Here is a 25,790-nt window from a genome sequence, read left to right as displayed (position 1 = left end):
TCCTACCGGGAGATTTATTGTTATTTCTGAGGGTTGTATTGATGCTGCTGAGGCATTTATTGTTGCTGCTGGGAGTGCACAAGACGCTGGACAGCAAGTATATTTCCCTTCTGTTTGGGTTGTGGTCCCTTTAGAGAGAGTGCAAGAGGCATTAAGCCTGGGTATGGAACTGGTATATTGGTGGTGTGCCACCATATTGTCTTGATATGACCAAGGTTATGGACAGCTTGCTTTATTTTTGCTGACAATAAGTTATTTCTGTTTTGCCTGTTTTGAAAACAAAAAGACTGTTTGCTTTTCCCAATATGGCTGGTTGGTGATCCTGAGCTTCCACATATAACAACTGGTGCTTGAAAGGAAAATTGACATGTAAAGGGCTAGTGCCGGTTTGTGCATTTCCTGAGTCAGAGCATCACAGGCGCTACAGACCTCTGAAGGTGTCATGGAGATGGTTTTAAATTGATATTAAAGGCATCTATTAAAAAAGAAAAAAAAAAGTCATACTTTTGCACAGAGCAGCCCCAATCCTCCTCTTCTCGGGTCCCCTGCAGGAGCTCCTGGCCTCTCCCTCCTGCCAAGTGCCTCTACAGCAAGTAGCTTGCTATGGGGGAACCTGAGCAGGCTTGCTCTCGAGCCACTGCTCTGCTTGTCCATTCATAAACTGAGCTGTGACTCTCCCCGCCTCCCCCACCCTCATTGGCTCACATGCTATGATTGACAGACCTGTAGAAGTAGCTGTAAGCTCCAAGCATGTAGCCTGTGTAGCACCAATCCTTCCCCACAGCTGATGTAACATCCGCCCCACATGTGCATTCCAAGCTGGCCAGTCACAGTTCTCGAATTCCACACAGCTTCCTCGGTTCTGCTGACACAGCTCACAGCCACGCTGCCACCATCAGCAGATCCTATAGGATGGGTTTCCAGGGATTCTGTTTGTGTTATGAAGAGTGTCATTTCTTTCTGCATCTTGTGAGTTTTTATTATTGCAATTATATTAAAAGTTGATATTACAACTTAGATGGCACTTCCCTCCTCTTCATTATTTTAAATCCAACTACAGAGCTGGCTTACTCTGGGGACAGCTGCCATCGGTGCATAGTTGTGTATGGACATTCTATGGACTTTCAACTATATGGACTGATTTTTTTTGTTTATTGCATTTTACCTATGCAATATTTAGTGCATGGGCTGTTAACCCCTTCTTTGCCCAAATCTACCCACATTTATGTGATGCTGCCCACCTGGCATCCAATATTTAGATGAGCTTGAGGGGGCAACGAACCTCGATTTGTTAAGCCTACTATCCATGTGCACAGGAGTTGTACAATACAATGTGAGTACATATTGAATCTTTTTTAATAAAGTAACAATTTTAAGCAGTTTAGCAGTATGATGGCTTTTTAATTCTATTTGATCACACCTCTGTATGAAAAGTATCATATAACCCGCAACAAGTTCTCTCATGAGTGGAGGAGTACTGGGGACCCATAGGAAGCAGCTTGCCACTAAATACAAACCGCAGGGAGGAAGCTACATGGTGGGACACAGGGTGTTTTGGGGTAAAGCACAGAAGATAAATTAAGTGTGTGATCATCTACTGACTTTCTCTGACATATCACAGCAATTTTTTTTTTATCATTACCACATATAGACTGTTTTGCTTGCCCAGTATGTTACTTTGGGGTTTCTACTATTACTTTGAGATTCATTTTTTACTGCAGCTTTTTTTATTTCTTGCGTTTTTAATTGCTATTGTATGTGGGAGAGGGGTCCTCACTATTATTTCACAAGTGTATTTTGCACCTTATTATGAATATAAGTGGATGATCTATTCTTGTGGGTGTGACACTATTATATATGCATATGGTTTTACAGCAATTTGATATTGATTTATTTATTTGTGATATATTCTGGTACATATAGATATCACTAGGAACGACCAGGGCTAATTTTAGTTGTTCATGGTTTTTATTAGTAATACCACGGAGGGTCACAGCACTATTGTGATGTTTTGGTAGTAGTTTGTTTATACATTTGTTTTCTTTTTGGTTATATGTGGGAACACAAATTAGTGTATAGCTGCAAGACTTTATTCATTATTATTATTTTATTTGGATTCACACCAGTTATTCATACATAGTAATGAGCAGGGGCGGACTGACTATTCGAGCACTCAGGCACTGCCCAAGGGCCCGGGGTCAGTAGGGGGCCCCATGACCATTCGAGCACTCGGGCACTGCCCGAGGGCCCAGAGTCAGTAGGGGGCCCCATGAGATGCTCCTGGTACCTTTCATTGGCTTTTTCATAGGCTTTTTTGGGTGTGGGCGAGGACACAGGGGCCCCATGATCCCCTATTGCCCGAGGGCCCCATGAGTTGTCTGTCTGCCCCTGGTAGTGAGGTGAAACAAACACAGATTCTATAATCTGGATCTGGATATAACTGTGTTGGTACTAAAGCCCAATAGGACTGTTTTCTAAAGATATCAGAAAGCTCATTGATGTATTGAATGTCAATGCTTAGCCGATGCCTCGAGTAGATGAATTAATAGGAGAGGTTGGGATCTGCACAGTACATTACCACCTTTTATACCTCACCAAATGCTACTGGCAGATACTATTAACTAAGGAAGCCAGAGAAAAGATATTTTCTACCCTAGAGGGTTTCTTTCAATATAGGAGAATGCTGTTTGGGATTGCATTCTGCCCACGCTACTTTGCGGAGGATAATGGATAAGACAAAGCACTCTAATCAGAAGTATGCCCTCATTGTATTTGGACAACATCATTATCTTTAGTACAGAAAGGGAGTCCCATTTTCTTAAGTTCAGGCTGTGTTAGACTGTCTAAAGAAGGAGGGGTTAACAATTAATTTAAAAAAGTGTGCCATTGTGATGGAAAAGATCATATACCAAGGGTACATCATGGGCTAGGATTTGGTGAAACCCCAGTGAACAAAGTAGAGGCTATTCGAGCTTGGCTCCGTCTTGTCACAAAGAAACAGGTAAGAGCCTTTTTGATTATCGTTGAATACTACCATAGGGCTGAAAACGATTTTCTTGAGTTTAAAACAGCTTTGTGTCAGTATCCAGTGCTGTTTGCACCAGACTTCTCTAAGGAATATGTTGTTTAAATGGATACCTCCAGCAAAGATTTAGGAGTCATTCTGTCTCAAGAGGTCAATGGGAAGCAATACCCCATAGTACGTCTTAGTAGATAGTTGAAAGTCACAGAAAGAAATTATGTAATAGTGAAGCAAGAGTGTCTGGCCATTAAGTGGGCTCTGGAATCACGAGGTTATTTTTTCCTTGGCAGGAAGTTTTGTCTGGTTTTGGACCATACCCCACTGACCTGGATGAAACAGAAGAAACACACAAATGTAACCAGATGGCTCCTGGCATTACAAGAGTTCAAATACGTGGTAGAACACAGACTGGGAAAGCAACACCAGAATAAAGATTCCCTCTCTAAGGTACACTGCAGGGTGTCCCACAGTGCCTCTGACACCTCTGCATCGGGGCAAGGTGTGTGTGTGTAGGGGGGGGGGGTATGTACAGGATTCTGGGGATGTGTCCTGGATGGCAGGTATATATCCCTGCTGTTTGGGTTGTGGTCCCATTTGGGAGAGTTCAAGAGACATTTGAGTACTCAGGGGCTCTTACCCATGTGGGGTGAATGATTCCTGATTCCAGGGAGGCAGTGGTGCAGAATGAACAACATTGATAACTAAGTAGTCCACTGAATAACAATGACTTGCACGCTAACCTCACTAAAACGTCAAATTACTTTAATATATACTGTAATTTATTGCTAGGGATTGGGCAAAATGCTAATCTTGGTATGTTACTTATTACACAGTGAAATGGATATTGCTAATGAAAATGAAGGAATCTCAAAAACATTATCCTTCCAAATAATACTATTAATACAATGTATTCATGCATGAAAGTTATTAACTTTCAATTACATCATGAATATGTATGTATGCAGGGTGTGCTATACATTGTAATTTATACATGAAAAAAGCACAACACGGAACATTAAAATCCAACTCATACTGCAACAACTAAAATGGCTTGGCATATATGGCTATTTACAGATGCTTGAAAAGGAAACGGGTAAATCTACTGTGGATTTTTTGAAATAGCTGTCATTTCATTGCTGTGCTGCAACTTGGTAATATTCAGTGTATGCAATCCCATGAGGGGAAAGCTTGCCAGGTATTGAAAAGACCCTCAAGGATTATTTTGGCTATGCTGCCAGTTTGTCAAAAGGTCCCTCAAAATGGACACATGACAGACATACAGTATATTTCAGTAAAATCAATGCGATCATGCATTTTTCATAACTATTCTCAATTCACGCTAAAGCAAGCAAGTAAAGTAAAAATGTACTGCATTCTAAGCAATACACTCTGTACTTCCAATAAATTTGTAGTAACATCAAATTAACTAATCCTAGGACGTGAAATTAAACTAAATATGTATTTAATAAAGCAACAGTGTTTCATACTCAGAGAAATTGGAAATCTGATCCATTTTCTAGTAATAAATATTATATGATTTCTAGGTGTTCTGTCCCAGGCAGGAGCCGCAAATGCTATTAAAAGGTTCTTACTAGAAAATAGATACATATCCATCTCCTTGGCAGGCATATTGTACTTTTTTCTGTTTAATATATAATATATTTTCATTTTGGTCTCCATTGTTTAAATGTTACTATATTAATTACAATAAATAGGAATGCATTATTGTATCCTCTCTGTTTAATTTTCCTCCCTTTTCCTTCTCCATATCCTTCCACTTTTCATCTGCCATCATCTTCCTATTCACCATTCACATGTCTGAAAGACTGCAATTACTACAAATGTTGTGTTGGGTGTTTTCACACACCCCTCCTAGGGGCTCTGTTTTTTACTTTGATGTATAAAAAATCCTCACTCAATGTTCCAGGCAATTAGACCTGCAAACACAATTTAGATTTGTTCAGTATTTTTTTTAAATGATATTTATGTGTATTTATCATCAGAGACTTCTTTAGCACTATTTTCATATATCCCCTACCTTTTCCTCCTTGTCCCATGGGATGTTCATTTCACTCTTATACTCACACCAACCTACCTCCATCGTAGATATACTACTTGCTTCATGCCCAATTGACCTAATATGAAATAGAGCATTGCAAATATTATGTTTACAACAGAAACAATTGAGTACTGTCCGTGATACTTTTTTTATTTGCACTAACATACAATTTTGAGGACAAGCTTTCAGGGAGTGTCCCATTCTTCAAGGTCCAAGCAGTACTATACAAATTACAAAGTTTTAGCAGAATGTTAGAAGAGGTGATTGTAGCAATCACCTCAAGCAAAATGTTTACAACACAAATTATAATGAAAGTTAAAGTTGGCAGAATTTTTATGACAGCTGGGGCACAGATTGTGCCTCTTATATTTCACTATGCTCCTAATGCAAAACAATTAGAATTTTTTCATTGCATGTTCTCCACATTACTTTTCCAAACTATGCGACATGTCATAATGGGAGGTGATTCTAATTTTATATCTAGATCGTCACTTAGAGAAATAAGTCTGACATAAATCTAAATTACAACACCTCCCAAAATAAAGTCAGAAATTAGCACTAGGGTCATTGGTTCGAATCCCAGCCATAGTACTACCTGCACGGAGTTTGCACGATCTCCCTGTGGCCTGAGTGGGTTTCCTCTGGGTACTCCGGTTTCCTCCCACCTTCCAAAGACATGCTATTAGGTAATTGGCTCCTGTCTAAATTGGCCTTAGTAGGTGTATGTATGAATGTGAGTTAGGGGCCTTAGATTGTAAGCTCCTTGAGGGTTAGGGACTGATGTGAATGTACAGTATATATGTAAAGCACTGTATAAATTGATGGTGCTATATAAGTACCTGTAATAAATAAACTAGCATAATTGCTGTTTCGTTATGACATTAAGGATGTCTAGAGATACCGTAACTCTTCCATAAAACACTACTACTAATAATATAAAATATATGCTCATAAAAAAGAGCCTAACGTAGGCCACATTCTCATGTCTTTTCCCATTCATTTATGAGGCTAAACTAATTTTTACAGCATAGTCTGATCATCAGCCAGTACAAATTATCATTCAGTTTTGCTGGTGGCAGAACCAGTCTTTACTGACAGGAAACTTGTCTGAAAATGATTGAAAGTGAAATCTTAATTTTTTTTGTTTAACTACTAAAGTAGAAAAGATATAAATACTTAAATGAACAAACTATGAAATTTTATCTTCATCATTCCAATTTGAATGGAAAACATCTTCGCTCTCCTGTGTAGAGCTGCAATTAACATCTTCCTTCCACATTGTTTGCTGCTAAATCTACCACTTTTTAAAATATTTCAGAAGACGTGTAGAAACGGTCTCTCTTATTAAAATCAAGATTTGCTTCTCTATACACTGTCAAAAAAATATTTTATCTACATGTTTTTATTTATTATTATTATACAGGATTTATATAGCACCAACAGTTTGCTCAGCGCTTTACAATATAATGGGAGACAATACAGTAACAATACAGTTCAATAAAAGAGGGATTTGAGGGCCCTGCTCCTTGGAGCTTACAATCTAGGAGGGAGGGGCTAGTGGTACAAAAGGTAGTAACTGTGGGGGATGGACTGGTTGGAAGAGTAGAAGATTCCATTATTAGCTGAGGGCAGGTTAGGCTTCCCTGAAGAAGTTTTCAGAGATCACCTAAAAGTGAGCAGAGTAGGCGATAGTCTGATAAATTGGGGTAGAGAGTTCCAGAGGATGGGGGAAGCTCTGGAGAAGTCCTGGAGACAAGCATGGGAGGAGGAGACAAGGGAGCTAGAGAGTAGGAGGTCTTGCGAGGAGTGGAGAGTACGGTTTGCGTGATATTTAGAGACAAGATCAGTGATGTAATTTGGGGCAGAGTTATAAATGGCTTTATATGTTGTTAGTGTTTTGAATTTTATCCGTTGGGCAATGGGAAGCCAGTGGGGGGATTGGCAGGAAGGGGTGGCAGATACAGAATGGTTAGTAAGGTGGATGAGTCTGGCAGCAGCATTCATGATAGACTGAAGAGGGGATAGCCTGCGATGAGGTAGGCCAATGAGGAGGGAGTTACAATAGTCAAGGTGAGATATAACAAAGGAGTGAATAAGTTGCTTAGTGGTTTCCGAGGTTAGGAACTTGGAGGTGTTGCGGAGGTGAAGTCTACAAGATTTGGACAGCGATTGGATTTGGGGGTGAAAGGACAGATGGGAGTCTAGGATCACACCTAGTACCCTGGCATGAGGGGATGGACTGATGATTGTGTTATTGATCTTGATGGAGAAGTCAGGGGAGGCTGCAGGGAATACTGTTTCTCCTGAAGATGGTGACAGGATATAAAAGGGCACGGAGTGGCACAGGTGCCTTATATGAGATCCTGGCCGGAAGAACCTTGCAGCAGGTGCTGAGCAGGAGGGGCTGATGAACTGACTGATGTGATGACACAGCAAGCAGGACACAGCAGCCGGATCAGAAATGCTTGCAGCAAGCAGTCTGGCAAGCAGGCAGATGTAGGATGCTTTGGCAGATGCGAATGCACTGCAGCAGGCTCAGAACAGCAGGCAGCAAACAAGCTGGTAAGCAGGCAGATGCAGGAGCTCAGGTGTTCCGTCAGGCAGGAGTCGGTATCAGCTGAGCAACAGAGGTGCAGAATCAGGAACCAAAACAGAGTCAGAGTCAGGCCAGGATCAGTATTGGTGGAGCAGGAAGGGTAAAGAAACAGCAGGCAGAAAGCAGGGTCAGGTCACAAGGTATCAGAAACAAGCAGGTAGTACAGGATCAGGTCACAAACAGTAGAAGCTGATGACCACTCAGTAATCTTCTGGTCTCTGGAGCCACTTTAAGTAGGTGAGTGAGCGTCAAGTATTCATGCTTGCTCATGCTAATGCGCACATGTGCATGGATATGCGTACGAGTTAGGGAACGTCTAGTTGTCACTCAAGAATTATTATGAGCATGTGCACATCTTTGTGCATGACTGTGCATACCATTTCCCTGACATAAGATCACAGCATAATTTCAATTATTTGAGTTTTTAAAAAAAATAAGATTTGAAATTATCTAAATGTTGCTTCATTCTGTATCTGCAGCACTGAGAGCAGCTGGAAATCTCAGGCATGTGCAGAGCACCCTGGGGAGTGTCCTTCAACACCCCTGGGCACCCCATCGTCTGACAGAGGAGATGAGGGAGGAGGAAGAGGTGGGGGAAGAGTTGAGCAGGTCTGCTGCACCACCAACCGCTATGTCTCGGAGGGAAGGATCATCATAGAAGATGACTTTGTGTTAAAGTGAAAAGATGATGCAGACATTAAATTGAGCTGTGTAGCTCTGTTTAAAGACCAAATGTCTTTATCCCAGCAGTACATAAACACATTGTTCCCGTTGTAGATCACGTTTCTCTTGAAAGACAGGGGGAGATGAGAATTGCAATGATGCAGTGCCTGACCTCCTTAATTCCCTCTGCCAACCCATTCCCACCCACAAGCTTGCCCCAGCAGACACCGCCTAAGGCCCCTTATGTGCCATACTCAATGCATGGCTCTTACAAACCTCCCTGTACAGCCAAATTATCAGGCACCTCAATATCGCTATTATGTTTCAGCAACACCTATGAAGCTCATGCCACCTGTGTCCTGCTTTGTGCAGGAAGGGCAAAGTCGGGGCCCAATGTATTCACCTGCCAGTGCTCCCCAGAGATTCACTTAACTCACACCATGCTTTGCAGAGCCCCAGCCCCAGTACCTTGAGCAGCATGACCCTCCCTGTAGGAAAGGGTCTATCAGACCCTGTAATGTCCTTTTTACAATTTTATATAAATAATATGTTGGCAACAATGTTATTTTGTATTTGTTAATAAAAATGTTAAAAAAAACTTCTATTACAGAAAAGATTATTATATAGTTTTGCACTTTACATTTTCATATACTGTACTTTTCAGAGACTGTATGTAAAAAAAAAAAGAAAGAAAAGTTATTTTTGCAAATCAACATATTGTCACTATAAAAGACAGGGATAATCGAGCGCTAAAAGTCTATAAGCTGCTAAACACCAAAGGTACCAAAAAACCTCTAAAATAAACCATAAATAGCAGGGTGTAGCGCTAAGATGACCACATGAATAATACAAGGTAAATGAACAGAATCAATAAAAATGCATAGCACAATAAATAAATAAACAATAAAATGATTTAATGATAGTATATAAGTGTATCAATATTGTCAAAACAGTATACACATACATACCCCAAATGTAACAGGTAACTAGATGAGTGACCGCAGTGATACGGTGTTAGCACATCAATAAATAAAGTGATGAAACAATAGTGTATTAAGTCACTGTATAGTGACAGCTGGTGTGCAAAGTGCCAAACTATAGTCCAAACATAAGGTGCATGAGAGATCGTGATGATCTTCAGGATCTAGTATTCTGATCCAATAAAGTGGTGATAAATCTCAGGTAAAAGATTGCGCACTCACCAGATACGCAATCAGTCTGCGCATTTAGAGATGACTATCTCTGAGAACCGAAGATCCCTTTAAGATCTGGTCAGGTCTGGTCTCCCTCACTATCCGACATCAGCTGCCAGCAAGGTGTAGCCATTCTGTGGGTGATTAAAGCTCCCAAGGAGCCCCCCCCCAAAAAAAAATATTTTCACTATTACTTGTTATAGTTTAGAGTATAAACACTTACCTTAATGTTATCATCAGCTTTTCTACTAGTAGGATAGAGTTGCGGAAGAAGGGAAGAAGGTGTTTTGTCGCTCTAGCTTGCTGCTGAGTAGATCCAGAAATTCATCAAAACGGTTAATAAAAAGTGATTGAAAAAAAAGAAAAAAAGGTGAAAAGAAGAAGAAAGACAAAACAAGAAAGAAGAAGCCAAAAAAGAAGGAAATGAAGGGTGGAATGGAGGGGGAGGTTATGACAAACATGCATAGCTACAGGAAAAGTTTAAAACTTTGGTAGACATCCATGTGAATCGGAAAAATTTGTCCTCATGTGCGCTCAGATTATTATTATTATACAGGATTTATATATGATCCAAAATTGTCCTCTCTGCTGTTATTGGCTATCACTGGATGTACCCAATATCTGCATCTTCTCTTCAGTTCCTCCTCTTCCTTTTCCTGCATGACTGTAGCTGTGAATGTGGCAATTGCAAGGAATAAGGACATGGTGGCATCATGACAGATCTGTAGCATGCACAGATTACAGGCCAGAATCAGGAAGTAAAAATGCTATCTGACATCAAGTGACATCCAACCAGTGTCTTTTTCCTATTGGCCAACCAAATTGGAAAAAAAAAATCCACAAAATGCATAAAAAATGCGGGTGCAAAAATGCAAAACTCACCACACAACGTAAATGAAAAAAAGACAAACTACAACTTGCATAGATGTGTACCGAGCCTTAGACCTATTATTCTTAGCCCCTCCCTTTCATAATAATCCCTTGCATTGTGGGACAGATTGAAGTTCAGATCTTGCTTTCCATCCCTACATGGTCCTTTAGAATCACTTCTGTGTAGTACAAATTTCATACCGGGTTTCCATCCCAAAAAATTTTCATTGGGGAAAAATAAAGGCATCCACTGATTTTTTTTTTTAATGATCAAGGAGGCTCTTTCAAAATATATCTTAGGAGACAAATATAAACTTCTTCACACAGAAAATTCATGTTGTTCCCAGATTTTAAATTTCTTTTAAAATTCGCTATGGGTTCCATAGTCTTTCTCTATTCAAAAACTATGCATAAAATGTTACAAATCTAGTCAAATATCGTTCATTTATCCAAGTCTGTCTTCTTCCATCATTAAACTCACATATGTTAAATTGGGAACAAGATCTTCATCAAAACCTCACTTATTGAAGCTAATTATAAATTCGTCCTCATGTGGTACATGGGCCTTGATCAACTCACAACAGTTCTCCACATCTGGTGGATACAGTATGTCCAAAAGCCAAACAGCTTTGGTGTAAGATGGAACACCCCCCTTACTAACTGTATCCCAACACTCTTCTATGTTTACTTTGTACTTCTCCTGTCTTTTACCTTCTAACAGTTTTTAAGTAGATACTTACTAATGTCAGTAGATAATTGTAGAAGCTACTTACTCCTCTTTCTATATTTTGATTATCTCTCTAAAAGTTATAATCTTTTATATAGCATGCATACTCAATAATGTATTTATATATAGTTTTATGATGCAGAATTCTTTGTTTTTTTAAAACATTATTTAAAAAAAATTAAAGGAGAAATATATGAACCTAAATACAAACTACTACATTTTTTTTATAAGTTACTTTTTATTGGTTTTCAAACTTCTTACAACAAACAGAGTTGCATAAATCGTGAAATAAACAGTAAAGAACCAAACTGCTACATTTTATTTACATCTATATACACTTTTAAACAGATGTTAACTTTTGTACTGTCTATAATATCTTTATTTTATTTATACAATACATCTTCAATACAGTAGACAGCAAGGACACAGGATCCACAGAGTATTATGCGTTTCAGAAGAAAGCAAATAAGTACTGGGAACAAGGGGGGATGAGGCAATCAGCTTTGTCTAAGCTATAAAAAATGTAAACATTAAGCTTTTTCAGCAAAACATTGAAAGAAATATTCCAGATATGGATCATTTCCAGCTTGGACCAATGTAACTTGCAACTATGCATATACGATACTTGTGGGATCCCTCTAGAAGCTGGAAATCACTGTAGTAGTATGTAGCTTCTGGGTTATTTGCTCAGCATAGGCACCATTCAGAGAAAGTTTTGCATTTTCTTAATGAATGCAAAGCATTCACTGATTGGACAAGGTGGAGAGAATGATATCATCACCCTACCTCATCACCTCGTGTGACTAGAAAATGCCATGCATTCATGAAGAAAATCCAATGCAATCTCTGAAAGGTGCCCATTTCAAGTGGGCAACCTCCTGTGTTCACAAAATCAGCTGCTCAGCATGGGACCCAGAAACTAGTGGCTATTACTGTAGTAGCAATGTCTTCTGCAGTCAAATTGTCCAATATAATGGAGATTTTGAAACATAACTCTTATCTTGGGGAACTAAGGTGTTCTAACACTAAGGCCCTACACATTAAATGCAATATTATACCAAACCTGTTGGGGAAAAAAACTAAACAAGCTGCAGGCATCTCATAGTATAGCCTGTCAGTGCATACTGATAATCTCCTTTTACAGTAAAGCATAAGGTAATTTTTTTTATTGCCGTTTGTGTCCCTATTGCAGATTTTCACTCCCTTCCTGGCTGGTGAAACTATTGTCACCATTACAGTAAGAGAGGGGAATCTATCTAACAAAGCTCCAGATACCAGTAAAACCAAATAACAAATGCTTTGATTCTTGCTTACTCTAGTCACAGCTAAAAAAAAAAAGAACATTAAAGTGGTTGTAAATCCTTACATATACTCAGTGAAGTGACTGGGTATACAGAGATGAAACAAATCCTCCTACATAAGTTGCACCTGTTTATCTGCAGTATTCTCTTCTCTACATCCTTTCAAAGTGGTGTATTTGTAAAGTTTGTTTGAGAGTTCTGAAAAAAGGGGACGAAGAGCTGAAGTTACACTCTGCAGAGCTCAGTGAGGAGGGTTCTGAAAGCTGATTGGAGGGAAGACACCCTCCTTCTCCACACAGCTCACAAGAACAGAGCGGAGGCTGTCAAGCTGCTGGAGGTCCCTCCCCGTCACCATATTTCTCTTGGTGTCAGGAAAACTTGTCAAAAGTGATTCATGCTAGTGGCAGAGGAACAAATCAACAGACAGAAATGAAACTTTGTGCTCTGGATAGAGACAAGTACACACTATAGAGGAATATGCATTTCCATATTTCATGTCTGAGGTTTACAACCACCTTAACTTTAACATTTATCCTTCCAGCACCTCTAAGAGCTTCCCCTTGCTGTGTTTGTTTCCTTATGGTAGTAGACTCCATTTCACACTTTCTTTGTTTCTATTACTAAATAAAAAGCTGAAATGTCTTAAATACTGTACATAAGCATTAACCCATTTAGTGTTAAAAAAACTAACCATCTGCATGCAATTAAATTGTCACATGGTTTAAAACACAGCTGTTTATAGAAGGCCCCAAAGTTTGTTAGAGTACATATCTACACAACCAGCATTATAAAAAACCAAGGCGCTACAGGGACAGGTTTAGGATAAAATCTGGAAAACTTTACTGATTAGAGTTGGACTATAACAAAATACCCCAAACTGTGACCACCCGCAGTACAAAGTTACATCTATTAAAAAAAAAAAACATAGCTCAACCTAGAGAGTCATTGGGATATACTATATTTATCAAGCAGTAAATGTCGCATTTACCAAACCAAACCAGCTTTGTCAACCTTTTTAACACAGAGGAACCCTTAAATGACTTTCAAGTCTCAGGGAACCATGTTAATAATTATTAATGCTGGTCTGCAAGAGCCCCACAACTGCAGCTTTTTGTTCATTCACCAACTGAAGCATAGTAAACACAGTTTAACATGCTTCAGTTATGAATGAGCACAGTGAATAACTGGTACCAATCACTCAATGTGTTCATTCAAGAAAGGAAGGGGTCAGTAAATATAACATTTACCACACCCTGCTCTCCATCCTGAACCTGATCCTCTCCTCCTGTGCCCTGCAGCAGCTGCCAATGAGCCGGCATGGATGCTGAGGTACACTGGGGGATTGGAGCAGTGGGGAGGTTACACGAAGGGGCAGAAATTGCAGCTGCAGCAGAAAGGGGTGCTGGGTGCAGACACTGTGATTTGATTCCCTGGCAGTGCAGCTGGAGAGAGAGGGTGAGACGATAGATAAACTGCAGGGAGGTCAAAGCCAGATCGGAGCAGAGGAACAGCGGAGCCCAATGCAGGAACTTGTTCCAGCATTGGGTTCTGGGATTTAGCCTGGAAGTGCCAGACACTGAAATTTCAATGAAATATCAAGATGGTTTTGCCCATTCCAGGACAATTGAGAGGTATGGAGTACCCAGCAGGTAAAGATCAGTCACTGCCAAGATGTGACTCATAGGAATAGAGCTTTAAACTCCCTCATGTTCTCTCTAGAGCCACACATTAACACACTGATCTGAAGGCACAAAATGCTGCCTCTGTGTCTAAAGCTGGACATGATCTGGTAGTGTAAGCAGTGCTGCTGCGGGGTGACTAGTGTCCCTCAGCAGTAACTGGGCATGATGACGGCTGTGTCAACAAACATGGATACAAGGTGAGATTTCTTACCTAAGCTGGAGATCTATGTCCCACACTGCTGTGTAGTGATGCCATTGCCAGGACTATGCATTTCCTGTCAGGAAGGAGATTGCTCCACCCAGCTGTGCTACTGAACTGAACCAAGTGCTGGAATAAGTGTATCAGCGGTCAGCTGTGGGACATGGCCTTCAATACGTAGGACCCCTATGCTTACATTTTGGGACTGTGCGTGGGATCTGGAACAGTTGGGGAGCAATTGATAAGGGTGTGCCCAGGCACATCCCGGACACCCCATGGGCACATATACAGTATATAAGAGAATAAGGAATTTAGCATACTTGGTGTTTTTTTATACACAGGACTGCTCTACTGTATATGACAAAATATTTTAAATAATAATAAATAAATTAAATGTAGCGCCCTCCAGGTTAGCTAGAGTTTGTTTTTTTAGATAGAGGCTGAGTAGCAGCCTGGGATGAGTCAGCCTGGGAATGAGGCAGGAGTTCACTTCAGAACAGGCTGGGAGACTCTAACAGGTCAGGGCTTCTGAAGCCCTCCCATCTCTCCAGAAACTGAAGAACATTCTGGAGGAGGCCCAGATCTGCATGTTTGAGGGACCTTGGCCAATCCTCTGGCAGGAGGCTGGGCATGGTGACCAGGGCAACCCTCAAATGTAGCAGAACCTGGGGAGAGAGAGCAGTGTCGCGTGGAAAATGGATTGAGGAAGGCTGGAGTGTGGAGCCTGGGAGTGGGCCCCAGGGAGGGGAGCCTACCTACAGGCAGGTCGCTGGAGAATAAGATCTTCACTGCCTCAACATCTCCTGGAGAGGACAGCATGTGTAGCAGGGAAGGAGCCGGCTCAGCGTAAGACCTGAAGGCAGCCACCAACCCACTAAGCTAACAGGAGAGGAGAGTGTGAGTACACTTACACCCCCTGGGCAAGATAAGGATATCTGGGGGCCCCTTGTTAAAAGGGGCTTCCAAATTCCAATAAGCCTCCCTCAGACCCCCACAACCACCAGCCCTGGTTGTGGGGAAGAGGCCCTTGTCCCCATCAACATGGAGACAAGGTGCTTTTGGGGGAGCCTCCCTGCCCCCAAAGCACCCCCATCATGTTGAGGGCATGTGGACTGGTATGGTTCGGGGGGGGGGTGCTCGCTTCTCCCCCCCTTTCCTGATCTGCTGGACTGCATGCCTTGGAAAATGGTCTGGAATGGATTTTTTCTTTTTTTAGTTTTGGCATGGGGGTCCCCCTCAAAATCCATACCAGACCTGAAGGACTGAATGTATGGGGAGGGGGGAATCCCATGCCATTTTTTTGCAAAACTTTTAATTGCAGGCAATTTTGTATACATTCAGCTGTCAGCGAGGAATCCCGCTGACAGCTGAAACATTAAAGCATATTTTCACTACTAAAATACCGCATGACTTAATAAAATAACTCGTGGTATTTTAGGTTTTTCTTTTTTAAATGCTGTGTGGGATCTTACCGCTTACTCGGATGTGGTAAGTTATGGCTTAGTGAATTCTCCAGGTTCAGCCAAACGTTTGTTAGGTTGCTCCACACATTGGTGACCAGGGCAAAAAGATACCTTAAATTATTATTGGTGTCAGCAGTATCTTATCTGAGAGGTAGAAATTGTTAGTTGATCAAGGAACCTGTAGCAACATCTGGAGGAGCCCTGGTTGAGAAAGGCTGCACCAAATGTTCACTGTGGGTTGATTCACTAAAAGTGGTTTACTTTGCAAGGGAATTTCCATTAAGCTTAGTCAATGTGGTAAAAAGTAATTTTGCAAAAAATACCCAATGACCTGCAAAGAAAAGTAAAAAAAAATTGTTTTAATTACACATAAATGAATGATGGAAGTCAGCAGAACTTCACTTCATTTACTAAGCTGGGAGAAAGTTCCCTTGCAAAGTGAGCCCATTTTCCTTTATTAAATCATCCCATATATGTGTTTGTTCCTGGTGAATGTGTTTTAAATTACAGTGATTGATTTACAAGCACCTACATAGCCATCCTTCATTCATTCGTGTATAAATTCGTCCCTGTATTTTACATATCACAGACATTTTTTTCTGCTCATCCAACAAGAAAACATTATCTAAAAATCCTTTACATTTTGTGTGAGTTCTAAATAAATGCATTTTCTAACCTGAAGTAAATTGAAGACGCCATTCTCTGATTATATTCCTCTCAGGCAATTCTTGCATTTCTATCACTAAATTTTAATTCAAGGCTATTATTATTAATATTAATAATAATAAAAAGACTCAGACTTTTTTATGATAAAAAATATAGATTTTTGTACACTGTTTTTAAAGTCTGTGTTGTTTCAAGACTGTAATTTATACAGACTTTTAAAGTAAATGATCCAGACCCACTGTACAGCAGGTGTTTGGCTAGAATTGATTATAAAATCTGGGCCAATCCAGCTCTGTCTTTCTAATATTGTAAGCCTGACATGTTTTCAGGCACTGGGAGCTGAATGTAGAACACAAGGAAGATCTTAAAGGTTCTGTGATGTATTTTCAAAATTCAGTGATATTAGTGATTGCAAACAATCATACATACCTGCTCCGTGCAATGGTTTTGCACATAGCAGCCCTAAACCTCCTCTTCCTGGATACCCCACCGGTGCTCCTGGCTCTTCCCCTGCCGAGTGCACCCATAGCATGCTGCTTGCTATGGGGGCACTCGTGCATGCCCACTCCTGAGCTGATTCTGTGTCCACAGGGCCCAATGGCTCTCACTGTTGCCTCTCTGACCAAGGAGGAGAGAGAGAGCTGAGAGAGCTACTGCTCCCATGCACATCTCAGGATCGAGATCTGGCTCAGGTAAGTTTGGGGTGGGGGAGGGGGCTGGAGGGAGGCAACTGGCCACAGAAGGTTTTTATCTTATTTCATAAAATGCATTAAGGTGAAAAAAAATTTCTACCTTTTAGAACCACTTTTAGCAAGTACAACCAGGATCTTCAGAACTGTATCCGAGAATATCTTGGTTATGCAGTGCAGCAGGAGTATGTTAATGATAAAAGGGGCTGACCAGAATATTTTGTTTGAATTACAAAATGCACATGCATGTAAATTTACAGTAGCTCTGTATTAAGCTGCTTGAATGGAATTCTTTAAATTTACATAAGTAAAGATATATTAAAAGTGAACATCTGGACAGGGTATTGAAATGTATTAGCATTTATTAGTATTAGCATTTTCTTAGCATGCAGAAAAGAATACTGCTGTGTTTATTTGTGTTTGAGGATGTACTGACATGCGTTTTCATTGTCAAATATACCTGGATTATTCTGTATTGGCAAGGGGGAAAATAGGGCGGCATTGATTGAAATTCCTTATGTTATTACATTTACATGTATATTGCTAGGAATGCATTCCTCAGCTGTGTTATAAAGTTTTTGGAAATGCAATAAAAACCTAAAGTATAACATGAAGTAGAACATCAAAATTCAAAACTTTTTTTTCATTTTGGATAGAGTAAAGGTGAGTTATAACCTCTGTCAGATTTTTCGTTCTCTGTGTCTGTGGGATTTCACTTTGCTTCCGGTTCCCATAAACAAAACAAGTGAGGGAATCCCTTGTTGTCACCAGGGTCACCAGAACTAGTAACCCCATTGGAAGATTTCCTTGTATTCCTATTTTAGGGACAACCCAAAATTTGTAATTTTCTTTCAGGTTCACTTTTGGTAATAACAGTAAACAGGACAAATAGGGTTTCTCCCTACAGAGAAAGGAATAGCAATAAAAAAAACCTGACAGGTGTTATAATCCCTCTCTATGCTATCCAAAACTAAAAAAAATAGTGTTGCCTTTATGTATACTTTAAATGAAAACTGATGACACCGTAGGTGGCATATTACTGTGTATTTAAATGATGCACATTAAAATACAGAAATGTTGCAGAGAATAGATGATTTTTCTGTTTTAATAATTACACTTCATTTAATTCAATAAACTGCAAATAAACATGTAGTACATAATTATCATCTATTCAACCCTTGTCATCTTAAACATCCAAATATTCAAGAGTAACAAAAAGACAAAATTAAATGTTACAGGGCACATTTTAACGAATGTCAACATACTTGTCATGTTGTTATATATTGTTAATTGCCGGTTAAAATGAAAGGATGTATAAAAATAACTTTGCAGAGGTGTTGCTTCCTGGATCCTAACTGCAGATGTTTCTTCTACTGAATTTTTAACTTGAATAATTTTAATGTAGCACTTACCCTTGGAGGAGGTGCTGATGTATAGGTTCCCTGATTCTGGATGAAACAATCTGTCTGGCATGACCACACCTTATAACACGCTAAAGCTGGCCATAGATGGTTCGAATCTTGGCTGATTCCCGGCTGAGATTTGAACCATCTATGGGCATGGCGATTACACCTAATTCGCTTGTTGTATGACTCGGGTACAACCAGTCTGTTGGCATGCAATTATTGTTAGTGACTATAGACACTAGCAATAATCACTGTGTTCTCCTTACAGGGACCCCCCCTCTCCACGCTCCCCCTGCACATGGCCCCACAAGAAGAACACAATAGCTCAGCAGGAGGGATTCCCCCATCAGCACTGACTATGTTGATGTGGGAACAGGGGCGGACTGACAACTCATGGGGCCCCTGGGCAATAGGGGATCATGGGGCCCCTGTGTCCTTGCCCAAACTCAAAAAAGCCTATGAAAAAGGTACCAGGGGCATCTCATGGGGCCCCCTACTGACCCCAGGCCCTCGGGCAGTGCCCGAGTTTCCAAATGGTCAGTCCGCCCCTCTGTGGGAATCGAGTGATTGACCCGTGGTTGCAGGAAAGAAAATTGCATTATCTATGGCTGGCTTTAAGCTTTATAATATTTGGGCTATACGCCCAACAAAATAACAGTAAAAACAGAGACAGTGTAAGTTCACAAGTAAGACATAATAATATGTTACAATGTCAAGGGTAACAAGCATGGTAGAGAATAATGCAGACAAAATATCTGAGAATGCTAATGTACAGACTGAATTGTGATGGGTCAACACTTTGACAAACTTAACAGAATTATATTAACACTCTACAGTAGCCTTTTTCAACTGAGGTGCTGCCTGAGGTCATCAGGGGTGCAGTGGCATCCTGGTTGAGAAATGTCAGGGCTCCAGGTATGACCAGAGGTGTGTGAACTGACACAGGGAAACACAGGCTTCAGGTATAGTATAAACAATACAATTTATTCAAGACTAAACAATACATAAAAGCAGTGCAAGACTAAACATAAACACAGTGCAAACAAACCAAACCTCCAACAGATAACAATAAGAACAATACTAAACGTAGTCAGGCAGGCCGGGTCGGTAGCAAACGGGCAGGCAAGGTACAAGGAGCAGGCGGAAGAGTAGTCAGGAATAGCTGAGGTCAGTACAGGCAGAGTTCATGCAGAGTCAGGATTCAAGCAGGCAGGATCAGGATACAGGGGCCAAGGGAAACTATACACCAAGGCACTGACTGCAGGCCTGGCCACTCCTTAAATACACCTCCTGCAATCAGCCTCAGGTGATGACTTGATTGCAGGAGTGAGCTTCTGGCTGCTGAGAGCACCCGCTGGCCAGCCCTGGTACTGCAGCCCACACGGCAGGTGAGTCCCACCACCAGTGGTGAGTCCATTCCTGACAGAAAGGTGGTAGATCAAGCTCTCACTGTGCTGATGTACAGTTCTCAACTCTACTTTCAGCACAATATAAATACTGTGCTCTGCAGTGTTCTGAATTGTACATCTGAACACTGGAGGCTCAATCAGGGAATGAGTAAAACAGTGGAGGTAGGAGGCATATTCCTGGGTTCTGAACTTTCTGCCTCCCCCTACAATGCAAACTATTCACCCAGCAAACTGAGTGCTCATACAGCCTGCATTAGGCAAAAAGACTATGTGTGTGTGTATGTACAGTATGTATGTGTATGTTTATATGCACGTTTGTATGTCTGTATATTAGTTTTATTCCTGACCCTTAATTATGTACATTAGAACTGTTTTTTTAGAGCTCATTCACAATAGTGGCAAGGGTTGCTGCTCTTCTGAAAAGCGATTTATGTTCAGACCACTTTTCTGAGGCATTTGACAGGCAGTGAAGAGGCAGGTATGTTGCCTCCTCAACGTCTGTTTTAACCCTCTTAATGCAGCACCACTGTGGGCATTTTTTCACAACCCCATTCACCTGAATTAATCAAGTTAGGCGGGCAGTAGCAAAAGTGTCAGGGGACATCGTTCCTGCTGCGGCAGGAGCATGTGTGCTCAATTGCCTGGTTTTACCATCCCCCAACCTCACGTGTGAGCAAACCTTTAGACTGGTGTGCCTCAAGACTTAAAATAATTTATTTATATAGGGTGCCTACATTTTGAAAAACATTGCTCTACACCACTGCCAGGCAAACAGAAGCAGTATCAATAAGTTAGGACAGTCAACTAGCCCCTTCCCAATGTCTCTTGGTAATAAATTAGTTATCTAGCCAGTAGGCAGATGCATGCTGGCATAAGTTATTTTTATTCTTATACAGGATTTATATAGCACCAACAGTTTGTACAGTGCTTTACAACATGAGTTGGGGCCCAAAGTCTTGCATTGTAGTGCTCAAATAAATTTGAAGAACAAACAGTGAAGGAAGTCTGTGGCCATGAGTCCTCTCACTACAGTGACACTGAACTACTCTGATGACAGTGGGGTTTTTTTTTATTAACACTGAGTGTAAAATCTGGTGAAGCTCTGCATGGAAACCAATCGGCTTCTAGGTTTTATTGCCAAAGCTTAATTGAGCAATCTGAAGTTGATTGGCTACCATGCACAGCTGCATCAGATTCTGAGTGCTCCAGTTTTAGTAAATCCCCCCCAGTATGTAAAAATATTAATTGAAAAAAAAAAAGATAGAAAAATGTTTTAAATATTTGAATCAATTAAACAAACAAAAAGAAACCCCATACTGTCACCAGTCAGTATCCCTGATCACCACCATACCAGTCATATGCTGATGCTGTAGTGCTCTGGTAACAGTATGTAAAAAAGTTAAAAAAAAATTAATTTCGTAAATTCCCAAAAAATGTGACAACAAATTACAACTTCAAAAAACTTGCCATGTCTCTTACTAAATACCTTGGACTGACTACTTTCCAAAAAGGTGTCATATGAGGGGTATTTGTACTGTCCTGGCATTTTAGGGCCTCAGGAGATGACATAGGCTGTCAGTACATCAGAGCTGATACATTTTCAAATATATACAGTATCCCATGGTTAGTGGACTCTAACTTTCACACAGACTAAATAATACACACTGATTTAAGTTATTTTCACAAAAGAAATGTAAAATGTAAAGATGAGCCCTTACTATTTTCCTATATTCCTTTTATTTGGGTGAGTACTACACTTGTGAGCATTCAAGAAGCAGATAGTAAAAAGAGAAAAAAAACAGCATTATAAAACTGGTAAGGAGACAGACAAGAAAGCAAAAACAAACAGATTTTTTTTTCAAGGGTGTCGTATCAATGAAGCATTAGCATTGGTATTATGACTGGATAAGGGTGCTAGCAATTGTAATGGCAAAAAAGAAGCTTCTTTGGTTTTTGTAAAAACATAGAAGAGTTCTGGAACAAATAAATGTGAGTGATTGTCCTACAATGAACCATTCTAGAAATAGTGACATTTATTAGGAGGAGACTTAGGGATTGATTAAATAAAGGCAAATAGGCTGATCACTGAAAGGAAAGTTTGCAAGCGAATTTGCCCAATAGCTTAATAAATGTGGTAAAGTTTCACTTTGCAAAGTATACCCAATCATGTGCAAGGGAAGAAAAAAACAGCATTTATGATTGGATGATGAAAGTCAGCAGAGCTTCTCCTCTTTTTACTAAACTGTGGGGCAAATACTTTTGCAAAGTGTAATTTCCTTTTCAAAGCAAACTTGCTTTTAGTAAGGCAACCCCACAGTACTGGAGGACCCTGGGAGCCAGCAGCATTAAAAGTAGAGTGCTAGCTGGGAAATTACAGTTGGATGATGATGGTAAGGAGGCAGGGAATATGGTACTAAGAATACATACTTAGTATCTGACCCAGTACAGAACTGAAAACTTTACCTGTCCCAAATATAAACATATGCTAAGAGATATATTCCTCTTAGTAAAACCACTAGTACAGGGGTGGGCAACCTTTTTTTTCAACTGAGCCAAATCTCGCCAAAACCACGATTGAAATTTATTTTGAGAGCCACATTTTTAAAACTGAAAATACATCTCCCATATAGTAATTCATCCCCCATAGTAATTCATCCCCCATAGAGTAATTCATCCCCCATAGAGTAATTCATCCCCCATATAGTAATTCATCCCCCATATAGTAATTCATCCCCCATAGTAATTCATCCCCCATATAGCAATTCATCCCCCATATAGCAATTCATCCCCCATATAGCAATTCATCCCCCATAGCAATTCATCCCCCATATAGTAATTCATCCCCCATAGTAATTCATCCCCCATATAGTAATTCATCCCCCATATAGTAATTCATCCCCCATATAGTAATTCATCCCCCATAGTAATTCATCCCCCATAGTAATTCATCCCCCCATAGTAATTCATCCCCCCATAGTAATTCATCCCCCATAGTAATTCATCCCCCATATAGTAATTCATCCCCCCATAGTAATTCATCCCCCCCATAGTAATTCATCCCCCATATAGTAATTCATCCCCCATATAGTAATTCATCCCCCATAGTAATTCATCCCCCATATAGTAATTCATCCCCCATAGTAATTCATTCCCCATATAGTAATTCATCCCTCATATAGTAATTCATCCCCCATATAGTAATTCATCCCCCATAGTAATTCATCTCCCATATAGTAATTCATCTCCCATATAGTAATTCATCCCCCATATAGTAAGTCCCCCCCCATATAGTAAGTCCCCCCCCATATAGTAAGTCCCCCCATATAGTAAGTCCCCCATATAGTAAGTCCCCCCCCATATAGTAATTCATCCCCCATATAGTAAGTCCCACCCCATATAGTAATTCATCCCCCATATAGTAAGTCCCCCCCCATATAGTAAGTCCCCCATATAGAAATTCATCCCCCATATAGTAAGTCCCCCCTGTGTCAATTCACTTACCTTTGCTCCGCGCGTTCCTCTCGTCGTGCTTCCCGCGCCGTTCTGGTCTTCAGGGCGGACTGTGAGAGGAGAGGAGTTCGTCACGCTGCCCCGCCTACATCCTGGCTGCCCCACCTACATCCTGACAGCTGCAGAGTCCTGACTTTTGGGGCGGCCGCCCGAGAGGAGGGAGGGGAGCGGGCGGCCGTCCGAGAGGAGGGAGGGGAGGGGAGGGGAGGTGAGGGGGCGGCCGCCCGGCACACGCCCGTCCGAGAGGAGGGAGAGGAGGGAGGGAGGGGAGGGAGAGGAGGGAGGGGAGCGGGCGCCCGGCACACAGAAGAGCCGCATTTAAGCTTGTAAAGAGCCGCATGTGGCTCGCGAGCCGCGGCTTGCCGACCACTGCACTAGTATAACAACAAGTAGAGTAGCACAGGACGACTCAACAACTATAACAGTGCAGCTGACATTACTATCGTGCAAGAGATTTTTAGCCTTATCTCTGTAGCATCACATATTCTACTAGCCCTAGCATATATAATTGTTGACATACTTGAGACATGATTGCTAATAGTCTACAACTCTTCAATAAGAGATATGTCTGAAGTTTGGCAGGGTAAACATTTATTATGGAATAGTGAAATGTTTAATAAATAGTCAAACACATTGATGAATCTAATTTTGCACGTACCTGATAGGAGACTGAGATGACAAGGTTGACATCTCTGTATCTTCAGTCCAGGCCCCACTGAAGGTGAAACAGATAGTGCTGAGGCACAGGAGGAACACAAGTGCCGGCAGAAGATGCTGGAAGAACTTGAGGTAGGAGATGCAGGCTGGGACAGTCTAGCAAGACCTCAGGTTGGGAGCAGCTGCCGTACAGGATGAGCCAGCTGAAGTTAAAGGAGCACTGCGCATGCACCGCAGGTTCAGGGCATAAAGCTTGTCAGAACTTCCAGCAGACTGAAAACAGGAACACACTGTAATGATCGAAGCTGATATAGTTGACAGCCGGAGCAGGCATTTGGAAATAGCGTGGAGCCAAATCAGCAACAGAAGCAAAGTCACAGGAGTTGCCAAAATCAGCAGCAGACAGGCAATGCAGTACAGAGCAGAGGCGGACTGACCATTTGGAACCTCTGGCACTGCCAGAGGGCCCGGGGTCAGTAGGGGCCCCCATGAGATGCCCCTGGTACCTTTTTCATAGGCTTTTTTGAGTTTGGGCAAGGACACAGGGGGCCCATGATCCCCTATTGCCCGGGGGCCCCATGAGTTGTCAGTCCGCCCCTGGTACAGAGGCAGAGGCGTAGTCAAGGGCTGAGTCAAGGTCAGGAACGGGTAGGCAGAAGAGCAATCAGCATCCGAGATCAGGTCAATATCAAGCTGAGTCAGCAACAGAGGTCAGACACAGGATACGAGCTGGATACAGGAATAGCTGAAGATCAGTCAGCACAGGACATGGGCATGAGCATCATTTAAATCAGTGGTTCTCAACCTTTCTAATGCCGCGACCCCTTAATACAGTTCCTCATGTTGTGGTGACCCCCAACCATAAAATTATTTTCGTTGCTACTTCATAACTGTAATTTTGCAGTGGGAGGACTAGCGCCCCATCACTGATGTCAGTGGGATGAATAGTGTCCCATCGTTGGTATCAGTGGGATGAATAGTGTCCCATCGTTGGTATCAGTGGGATGAATAGTGCCCCATCGTTGGTGTCAGTGGGAGGAATAGTGCCCCATCATTGGTGTCAGTGGGAGGAATAGTGCCCCATCATTGGTGTCAGTGGGAGGAATAGTGCCCCATCATTGGTGTCAGTGGGAGGAATAGTGCCCCATCATTGGTGTCAGTGGGAGGAATAGTGCCCCATCATTGGTGTCAGTGGGAGGAATAGTGCCCCATCACTGATGTCAGTGGGAGGAATAGTGCCCCATCACTGATGTCAGTGGGATGAATAGTGTCCCATCGTTGGTATCAGTGGGATGAATAGTGCCCCATCGTTGGTGTCAGTGGGAGGAATAGTGCCCCATCGTTGGTGTCAGTGGGAGGAATAGTGCCCCATCGTTGGTGTCAGTGGGAGGAATAGTGTCCCATCGTTGGTGTCAGTGGGAGGAATAGTGCCCCATCGTTGGTATCAGTGGGAGGAATAGTGTCCCATCATTGGTATCAGTGGGAGGAATAGTGCCCCATCATTGGTATCGGTGGGAGGAATAGTGCCCCATCATTGGTGTCAGTGGGAGGAATAGTGCCCCATCATTGGTGTCAGTGGGAGGAATAGTGCCCCATCATTGGTATCAGTGGGAGGAATAGTGCCCCATCATTGGTGTCAGTGGGAGGAATAGTGCCCCATCATTGGTGTCAGTGGGAG

General features: G+C 41.5%; 1 long non-coding RNA gene across 1 annotated transcript in view; it reads left to right on the top strand.

Moving 5' to 3' along the window:
- LOC149466405 (uncharacterized) overlaps nt 1-8,890 on the top strand; it is a 144,122-nt gene extending 135,232 nt beyond the window's left edge. The window contains exons 2-3 of the long non-coding RNA XR_016312095.1: nt 3,313-3,469; nt 8,157-8,890. This is a non-coding gene — a long non-coding RNA (uncharacterized LOC149466405). The remainder of the gene's footprint in view (nt 1-3,312; nt 3,470-8,156) is intronic.
- The last annotated feature ends 16,900 nt before the right edge of the window (nt 8,891-25,790 follow it).

The sequence above is a fragment of the Staurois parvus genome, unplaced genomic scaffold (genome assembly GCF_062004578.1).
Source record: "Staurois parvus isolate SC_StPar_1 unplaced genomic scaffold, SC_StPar_1.0 ptg000131l, whole genome shotgun sequence".
Classification (NCBI taxonomy): Eukaryota; Metazoa; Chordata; class Amphibia; order Anura; family Ranidae; genus Staurois; species Staurois parvus.
Note: the sequence above shows the minus strand (reverse complement) of the source record. Positions and strands in the feature narration are given on the sequence as shown.